Genomic DNA, 10,000 nt, shown 5'->3' on the forward strand with positions numbered 1-10,000 from the left:
TTTCACTCATGAACGTTTCTTTCCTAGTTAGAATCCAGTTTCTGCTGCAGTGAAACTGCAGGTGTGTAAATTTGCGGCTCTGCAGTCCGACCGTTCCCCAGAGTGCATTTAGGGCGCAGAGGTTCCTGCAGGGCGTTGTAAGGAAAAAATTGTACCTAAAGAAAACGTGTTTTTTCAGTTTAGCACTAGTTCACCACGATCAGCGTGACAGATCAAAGCTTCTGAGATACGTGTAAGTTCACTGGTCATTTAGGAGCAGATAAAATGGTGATATTTGTAGTGCAGACATGAAAACGTCTGGTTCCTAGAACTATAATGGTGAATAATTTTGACTGTAAATTTCTTTAGAAAGGCTCATTTCACTCCAAACTGCTCTGAATGATTTTTACATCTAAAGCGTTAAATGACTGATTCATTTAGCTAAATGGATGGAGTTCCCCTTTAAAGAGAAAGTGTGAGACTGGTGAATGAGAACTGGGTAGATCCTTATTTTACAGAACTAAAGTCAACTAATATTTAATGAAGGTAAATTTGTGGTATTTAGCAGTAATTTTCTGGTACTTACTTTACACATATATCGTTTTTTACATAACACACTACTAATTACTTCCAGCTGCACTTATTCAGAAGTTAAAGGTAAATATGAAGTGTTACTTGTAAATCCTTCATATTTACCTTTTAACTTCAGAGGAGCTGTTGTGAGAAATACCAGGTGTATTTCAGGTTTTAGTGATTCAGCCTTTCAGTACCTTCATGTATTTCACTGTTGTTGGAAAATTCTGGGTTCTCCTCCCTTGGCTAGCACGCTCCAGGACTCCGTTTCCCATAATTCCAGTCCCGGTGACGTCACCAGTTCCTCCAATCAGGTGTAACTGCGTTGTTGTCAGCCACCTGATTTCTAGGTCAGGTCACCTGTGCGTGTGTTTGTCTCAGAGCTTAAATAGTCCTGGTTTGTTCTGCTCTTTGTGAGGTGTTATATTTTACTACTGTCCAGTATTTTCTGACCGTTTGACTTGGTGTCTTGAACCTTTTGCTTTCTGGATTTCACTCTTTTGGTTTGGCTTTTGCTCCGGTTGCCTGTGTGTTTTGGTTATTCCAGTTTTTGAGCCCTGTTTGGTTTTGGGACTACAATATTGGATTTTCCTGAGATTGTGTTTTACTTGGACTTACATACTGATAATTAAACAGATTCCATGTTTAAGATCCGCGGGCATCGTCTTGTGATTGTGCAGCGTTAACAGATTAGATTATTCAGCAGATTATTCATTGATTTCATAGAGTTTAAAAGATTCCCAGGTTAAAGAGAAAGTATGAGAGTGTTGACTGGAAACTGGGTAGATCTTTTTATGATGTTACAGTAAGTAACTAGTATTTAATAAGTAAATATTTGGTGGTTTCTGGAACGTATTTTGAACATTTATATTAATTTACATAACAAACTACTAAAACTACATGAAGAGTATCAGGTATGTGTAACTACTTCCTCAGGATTTAATGATCTGTTGGACTTACTAGTAATATTTAGTGCATAATGATCCAGTTCAGTGTGTAAGTACAGAGTAACTAATGTGAGAAATTCCAGGAATATTTCAGCTTTTAGTGATTCAGTGTTTCTGTAAGTTTCTGCATATGTGACAGAGGAAGTAGATCTAAATTAGAAGTAGAATAAATGAGATTAAGTCCCTTTATTTCAGTACAGTAACACATTCAGTATTACTTGGTATGTTTACTGGTAAGTTCTCTGTAACAGTGTTGTAACATTGTAGTAACAGGACTGTAAACTAGTGTAACTTTGTCCATAGTAATTACACAGAAACCACATGTTCTCTGATCAGCACTCTCTCTCTCTCTCTCTCTCTCTCTCTCTCTCTCTCTCGCGCTCTCTCTCTCTCTCTCGCTCTCTTGCGCTCTCTCTCTCTCTCTCTCTCGCTCTCTCGCGCTCTCTCTCTCTCTCTCTCACACTCTTTCTCTTTCTCTCTCTCTCTCTCTCTCTCTCTTTCTCCCTCTCTCTCTTTCTCTCTCTGTCTCTCTCTCTCTCTCTCTGTCTCTTTCTCTCTGTCTCTCTCTCTCTCTCTCTCTCTGTGCGCATGTGCGGGTGTGAGCAGTGGAGCGAGCGGAGCCTGGTGGGAGTGAGTGCGTGTAGTTGCCGTTCTGCCAAGTTTCTTTTCTGTTAGGTCGTAAGTTTTGTTGAGTGTGAGGTGTAGCTGCGTGGTGTGTGTGTGTGTGTGTGTGTGTGTGTGTGTGTGTGTGTGTGTGTCTGTGTTTGGAGGGTCTGTTGCCGGTGCTTTCGCCGGGAGTATGGCGTCTCCAAGCAGCGTGTATGAGAGCCTGACTCGCAGGCATGGGGTGAAGTGGTGTGCAGGGCGAGTGTAGAGGAGTGCTGCCTGGCTGCAGGCGCGGGGTGAAGGTGGTGTGCAGGGCGAGTGTAGAGGAGTGCTGCCTGGCTGCAGGCGCGGGGTGTAGAGGAGTGCTGCCTGGCTGCAGGCGCGGGGTGAAGGTGGTGTGCAGGGCGAGTGTAGAGGAGTGCTGCCTGGCTGCAGGCATGGGGTGAAGGTGGTGTGCAGGGCGAGTGTAGAGGAGCTGCCTGGCTGCAGGCGCGGGGTAAAGGTGGTGTGCAGGGCGAGTGTAGAGGAGTGCTACCTGGCTGCATGCGCAGGGTGTGAAGGTGGTGTGCAGGGCGAGTGTAGAGGAGTGCTGCCTGGCTGCAGGGACGGGGTGAAGGTGGTGTGCAGGGCGAGTGTAGAGGAGTGCTGCCTGGCTGCAGGCATGGGGTGAAGTGGTGTGCAGGGCGAGTGTAGAGGAGTGCTGCCTGGCTGCATGCGCAGGGTGAAGGTGGTGTGCAGGGCGAGTGTAGAGGAGTGCTGCCTGGCTGCAGGCGCGGGGTGAAGGTGGTGTGCAGGGCGAGTGTAGAGGAGTGCTGCCTGGCTGCAGGGACGGGGTGAAGGTGGTGTGCAGGGCGAGTGTAGAGGAGTGCTGCTTGGCTGCAGGCATGGGGTGAAGTGGTGTGCAGGGCGAGAGTAGAGGAGTGCTGTCTGGCTGCAGGCATGGGGTGAAGGTGGTGTGCAGGGCGAGTGTAGAGGAGTGCTGCCTGGCTGCAGGCACGGGGTGAAGGTGGTGTGCAGGGTGAGTGTAGAGGAGTGCTGCTTGGCTGCAGGCACGGGGTGAAGGTGATGTGCAGGGCGAGTGTAGAGGAGTGCTGCTTGGCTGCAGGCATGGGGTGAAGGTGGTGTGCAGGGCGAGAGTAGAGAAGTGCTGCCTGGCTGCAGGCATGGGGTGAAGGTGGTGCGCAGGGCGAGAGTAGAGAAGTGCTGCCTGGCTGCAGGCATGGGGTGAAGGTGGTGCGCAGGGCGAGAGTAGAGGAGTGCTGCCTGGCTGCAGGCACGGGGTGAAGGTGGTGTGCAGGGCGAGAGTAAAGGAGTGCTGCCTGGCTGCAGCCACGGGGTGAAGGTGGTGCACAGGGCGAGAGTAGAGGAGTGCTGCCTGGCTGCAGGCACGGGGTGAAGGTTGTGTGCAGGGCGAGAGTAAAGGAGTGCTGCCTGGCTGCAGCCACGGGGTGAAGGTGGTGCACAGGGCGAGAGTAGAGGAGTGCTGCCTGGCTGCAGGCACGGGGTGAAGGTTGTGTGCAGGGCGAGAGTAAAGGAGTGCTGCCTGGCTGCAGGCACGGGGTGAAGGTGGTGCGCAGGGCGAGTGTAGAGGAGTGCTGCCTTGCTGCAGGCGCGGGGTGAAGGTGGTGTGCAGGGCGAGAGTAGAGGAGTGCTGCCTGGCTGCAGGCATGGGGTGAAGGTGATGTGCAGGGCGAGTGTACAGGAGTGCTGCCTGGCTGCAGGCATGGGGTGAAGGTGGCTTGCAGGGCGAGAGTAAAGGAGTGCTGCCTTGCTGCAGGCACGGGGTGAAGGTGGTGTGCAGGGCGAGAGTAGAGGAGTGCTGCCTGGCTGTAGGCATGGGGTGAAGGTGGTGTGCAGGGCGAGTGTAGAGGAGTGCTGCCTGGCTGCAGACACGGGGTGAAGGTGGTGTGCAGGGCGAGTGTAGAGGAGCTTCCTGGCTGCAGGCACGGGGTGAAGGTGGTGTGCAGGGCAAGTGTAGAGGAGTGCTGCCTGGCTGCAGGCACGGGGTGAAGGTGGTGTGCAGGGCGAGTGTAGAGGAGCTTCCTGGCTGCAGGCACGGGGTGAAGGTGGGGTGATGGTCGAGTGTAGAGGAGTGCTGCCTGGCTGCAGGCACGGGGTGAAGGTGGTGTGCAGGGCGAGTGTAGAGGAGCTTCCTGGCTGCAGGCACGGGGTGAAGGTGGTGTGCAGGGCGAGTGTAGAGGAGTGCTGCCTGGCTGCAGGCGCGGGGTGAAGGTGGTGTGCAGGGCGAGTCTAGAGGAGTGCTGCCTGGCTGCAGGCACGGGGTGAAGGTGGTGTGCAGGGCGAGTGTAGAGGAGTGCTGCCTGGCTGCAGGCACGGGGTGAAGGTGGTGTGCAGGGCGAGAGTAGAGGAGTGCTGCCTGGCTGCAGGCATGGGGTGAAGGTGGTGTGCAGGGCGAGTGTAGAGGAGTGCTGCCTGGCTGCAGGCACATGGTGAAGGTGGTGTGCAGGGCGAGTGTAGAGGAGCTTCCTGGCTGCAGGCACGGGGTGAAGGCGGTGTGCAGGGCGAGTGTAGAGGAGCTGCCTGGCTGCAGGGACCGCAGTGGGCCACTCCAACATCGTCACTGCCTCCCGTATGAACAGCGCTGTTGTGCTGTTTCTGAAATCAGTGGACCTGGCTAATGACCTGGTTCAGAGTGGTGTCGTCATTAATGGTCAGCCGTCTCCGGTCTTGCCCCTTAGTACCCCCTCGAAAAAGGTCATTTTGTCTACTGTGCACCCCTTCGTTAAGGACGAGCTTATTGCTCGTGAACTGTCCCGATATGGAAAAGTTGTTTCTCCTATTCGGAAGATCCCCCTGGGCTGTAAGAACCCTCTGATTAGACACCTGGTGTCCTTCAGGCGGCTTGTGTTCATGTTTCTGAAGGATGGGGAGGATCTGGACTTGGTTCTGAAGTTCAGTGTTGATGGGTTTGAATACGTTGTTTATGTTTCTTCTGAAACCTCCATGAAGTGTTTCTGGTGTGGGCAGGCGGGACATCTTGTTCGCGCTTGCCCTGTAAAGGCAGATGGGAATGCTGATGCTCCCATGAGGGCTGAGCCGGAGCAGCCAGGGCCTGTTGCTTCTGGGCCTGTGGTAGTCGTTCCCCCTGCGGCTGCTGTGCACCCAGCTGCGGCGGACCCATTGGCGGACTCATTGGTCTGAGGGGGGTGAGCCGAATGTGGTGGAGTCTGCTGCTGAGGAAACTGCAGGGGCTGAACGGGCCATGGAGGGGTCTTCCTTGTCTGCTCCTACTGTGCCAGAGCCAGCTGTGGTGGAACGGAGTGGGGCACTACGGAGGGGGGCACTGCTATCTCTGAGGGGCAGGCCGCTGAGGTGAGTGGCTGTAGTGAACCTGTCTCTGCTGAAGTGGTGATGCTGGAAGCTGTGGCGGAGGTGGGCATGGTGGATGAGTAGTTCCTGCTAAACGGAAGAAGCGAGGGAAGGGGAATAAACAGCCAAAGAAGGAGCTTAGTGGTGCTGATGCCGACACTGACAGTGATGGTTCTCTGTCCGACTCTGGCTGGTCAGTCTGCTCTCAGGAGGAGAGGCTACCTGTGCGCTACCTGTGCGCTTTTAATGCACTGGAAACTTTTAGGCTGAAAAAGATGCTGACTAAGCTGCATAAAGCGGGTCCTGATGAGGAGGCTTAGTGTGTTTAGTCCCTGTTTCCGACTGGCCCTCGCCATCACAGTTTTATGCTCTGTTATGATCTTGATGAGTGACATTAAGATTGCTACTCTGAATATAAATGGGGCGAGAGACCGGGGGAAGAGGGCGATGTTTTATGAGCTGGCGAAACAGAAGCGTGCTGATGTGGTCTTTCTCCAGGAAACACACAGTGATGGTGTTAATGCTGTAGATTGGGCTAAAGAGTGGGATGGGCTGGTCACTTTCAGCCATAACTCCACTGTAAGTGGTGGAGTTGGTGTTTTATTTTTGAGTAATTTTATTCCTCACTCGTACACAGTAGATGAGATTTTACCTGGGAGGCTGTTGAAAGTACAAGCCTGTTATGAGAACGAAACCTTTGTTTTTATTTGTGTTTATGCTCCCACTGTGGGCGTGGACAGGATGGTTTTCTTGGACAGGCTTAGTGTTTTAATCTCCAACTGTGATTTTACTGACTTTTTAGTCCTGGGTGGGGATTTTAACTGCACAGCAGACGTCCTGGATAGGAACCACCCAGAACCACACACTGCTTCCCGCCGGCGCCTGTGTGAACTCATGACCTGTGTGACATATGGAGGACTTTACATGGTAACAAAAGACAGTACACATGGGCACACTGTAGGGATAATGCCCTGTCGTTGGCCAGACTCGATCGGTTTTACAGTTTTAGACATCATTTGTCTGTTTTTACGCAGTGTTTTATTTCTCCTGTTGGTTTTCCGATCATTGTATGGGTCTGTGTACTGTTAAAAAACGAAACGTTAAGCCTCAGAGTGCATACTGGCATTTTAATACTGCACTTTTAGATGACGTTAATTTTAAAGAGTCCTTTACTTTTTTTTGGGATGTTTTTAAGTCACAGAAAACATCTTTTAATTCATCACAGCAGTGGTGGGACGTAGCAAAGGTACAAATTAAAGTGTTTTGCCAGCAGTACACTTTCAATGTCACTAGGGACATAATCAGATCTCTAAAAGCCCTGGAGATCAAAATAGTGGCACTGCAGTGTTTGGGGGAGGCCACAGGACATCAGGAGCATATTACAGCTCTTAAAAGAAAAAAGGCTGCGTTAGCTGACCTACTGGGCATTACAGCACAGGGGGCGCTGGTCCGTTCACGTTTCCGGAATGTGACGGAACTGGATGCTCCTTCAAAGTTCTTCTTTGGTCTGGAGCGTAAAAACAGACAGAAAAGGTTTATGCATGCTGTGCGGTCTGAATCAGGGGATCTCGTTTCTGAGCCTTCTGAAATTCGCCAGCAGACAGTCAGCTTCTTCTCTAAGCTGTTTGAGAGTGAATGGGCCAGTTGCCGGGATGTGGAGGAGAGGTTCTTCCCACTGCAGGCCAGAATCACACAGCAGTCTGCCACCCTGCTTGATGCTGAGCTCTCCTTGGAAGAGCTGCACGAGGCCCTATAGGGTATGGAAAATGGCCGGGCACCAGGGATTGATGGTCTCCCGATGGAATTTTACAAGGCATTTTGGTCTGTATTGGGTCAGGATGTGCTTGAAGTGCTCCGGGTCAGTGTACAGGAAGGAAAGCTTCCTCTTAGCTAGGGCTGCACAATTTGGGCAAAATATCTAATTGCGATTTTTCCACAGAATATTGCGATTAAAATTGTGATTATTTTTAATCCATTAAATCCTAAACCTGTATTTGTGTTTCAAATATCTATCAAATATAATTATAAACTTCTACATAAAAATATTCCCAGGGTTGTCAGATTAAATTCAGTTGGCAGTTTTATTTTTAAAACTCAACACCTTTAAAGACCAAGAAATAAATTACAGAAATTCACATAAAGGCTTAACTGCAACATCAGTAACTGACTAGTCAGCAGTGGACAGTCATGCATTAGTAGAAAAGCTGAAATAAGCAAAATATCACAGCTATATGTTAAACTCTGTGAGTTTAAAATGCATTTTTACAAAATACACTTAGCAGTAAATCACATTAAGTGCAAAAGTAGCATCATCAAATGTTTGCATGTACAGACAGAAACCAGTGATCACAGGTTTCTTGCCAAAAAGATGAGCATGTCCAACTTATGTGGCTTAAGGCATGAACCCTGACAGTTCACAATGAGGCTGTTAAACTCTGTGTCTCTGTAACACGTGATCTCTTCTCCTGTATCATTAAAAAATACAACCAAATATTTTAATATTATGTTTGAAAACATGCACAGATTATGATTGATAACTGTAATTGGTAGTATTACTTATGTAGAAGGCATCATCTTTACAAACCCCAACCATCTATTTACCTTCCTTGCTCCTTCTTCATCTCTGCCTTCATTCTTGCTTTAACAGCAGGGATATTTTCTTTGCCAATATAGTTGGTCTTGAATCGGACGTCTAAAAATGATGCAATATCAAGCAGTTCTTGTGTGATCGGGTCGTTGTATTTATCCTGGAGGTAGCCAGTGACTCTAGATTTGATTGACTTTGTCAGGTCTGTGTCCTCTGGATCCTCTGCCAGGGTTTTTGTCTTTAAAAGATGGAGCACTGGCTTCAGATATGAGATACTGACATATTCTTCTCCTGATAGTGCATCAGTAAATTCTTGGAGAGGATGCAGTGCCTTGTGAATTGACTCTAGAACCTCTGTGTCTTGCCAGGTGAGCACTAGGTGGCGCGTCCTCCTATCAGCTGACAGCACATGAATTAGGGCCTTACTTTGCTCCAGAATCCTTTCAATCATCTTCTCTTTGGTTCCCCACCTTGTCTGGCACTCCGTAATTAGTGAATGTTCAGGAAGGTTGAATTCTTTCTGAGCTGCTGTCAGAGCCGACTTCTTCTTCCAGCTGGCAGAGAAATGGCCAACCAGCTTCTTACAAACACCAACTGCTCGGTCAACTCTGTCATCTTTAAATGCATTTTCTGAAAAATAGTAGTTAAGGGGGAAAAAGTATTTTAAAAATACTAAAATGTAATCCATAATAAAAGCAAACAAATTGTGTCATATATATATATATAAAATCTTCAAATCACATTTATCAAAGTGTCACAGCTTTTATTTATTATTGGACAGAACTAAATGATAAAACACATATTAAGACATTTTTTCAGAGTAAACTAACATTGTTTTTGTCTTCACGGCTTAATCAAGATTGCATAGAGTTTGTTATTGTAAAGAGAGAGAGAGAGAGAGGGAGAGGGAGAGGGAGGGAGGGAGGGAGAGAGAGAGAGACAGAGAGAGAGACAGAGAGAGAGACAGAGAGAGAGACAGAGAGAGAGAGACAGAGAGAGAGAGGGAGAGAGAGAGAGAGGGAGACAGAGAGAGAGACAGAGAGAGAGACAGAGAGAGAGAGACAGAGAGAGAGAGAGAGAGAGAGGGAGACAGAGAGAGAGAGAGAGAGAGAGGGAGAGAGGGAGAGAGAGAGAGAGAGAGAGAGAGAGAGAGAGAGGGAGAGAGAGAGAGAGAGAGAGGAAGAGAGAGAGACAGAGAGAGAGAGAGAGAGAGAGGGATCTTTATTTAATGTGACATTTACCGATCGCAAGATGGAGTCTGTGGCCAAAACACTGTAGCCTGGTCCACTGGTTTATTTCGGCTGCCTTTATCATGTTAGATGCGTTATCTGTGGTTATGCCCACTTGCCCCTCGTCATTTAAACCCCAGTTGGCCAACGCGTCTTTTAATCCATTCGCGATGTTCTCTCCCGTATGGTCAAGAGGAAAGTACGACGTCTGTAGACAACGGCTCTTTAATTCAGAATGTTCATTTATGAAGTGAACAGTGGTGAGGTTTGGTAAGGTTTGGTAAGGTTTGGTAAGGTTTGGTAAGGTTTAGTAAGGTTTGGGAAGGTTTGGTAAGGTTTAGTAAGGTTTGGTAAGGTTTGGTAAGGTTTAGTAAGGTTTGGTAAGGTTTGGTGAGGTTTGGTAAGGTTTGGTAAGGTTTAGTAAGGTTTAGTAAGGTTTGGTAAGGTTTAGTAAGGTTTGGTAAGGTTTGGTAAGGTTTGGTAAAGTTTGGTAAGGTTTAGTAAGGTTTGGTAAGGTTTGGTAAGGTTTAGTAAGGTTTGGTAAGGTTTGGTAAGGTTTAGTAAGGTTTGGTAAGGTTTAGTAAGGTTTGGTAAGGTTTGGTAAGGTTTGGTAAGGTTTGGTGAGGTTTGGTAAGGTTTAGTAAGGTTTGGTAAGGTTTGGTAAGGTTTAGTAAGGTTTGGTAAGGTTTAGTAAGGTTTGGTAAAGTTTGGTAAGGTTTGGTAAGGTTTAGTAAGGTTTGGTAAGGTTT

General features: G+C 48.2%; 2 protein-coding genes across 2 annotated transcripts in view; one reads left to right on the forward strand and one right to left on the reverse strand.

Moving 5' to 3' along the window:
- The window catches only part of LOC108415618 (protein NLRC5-like), an 802,877-nt gene that overhangs the window by 701,005 nt on the left and 91,872 nt on the right, over positions 1–10,000 (forward strand).
- LOC108415395 (NACHT, LRR and PYD domains-containing protein 3-like) overlaps positions 1–10,000 on the reverse strand; it is an 843,678-nt gene that overhangs the window by 676,130 nt on the left and 157,548 nt on the right. The window lies entirely within an intron of this gene.

Source organism: Pygocentrus nattereri, chromosome 9 (assembly GCF_015220715.1).
Source record: "Pygocentrus nattereri isolate fPygNat1 chromosome 9, fPygNat1.pri, whole genome shotgun sequence".
Classification (NCBI taxonomy): domain Eukaryota; kingdom Metazoa; phylum Chordata; class Actinopteri; order Characiformes; family Serrasalmidae; genus Pygocentrus; species Pygocentrus nattereri.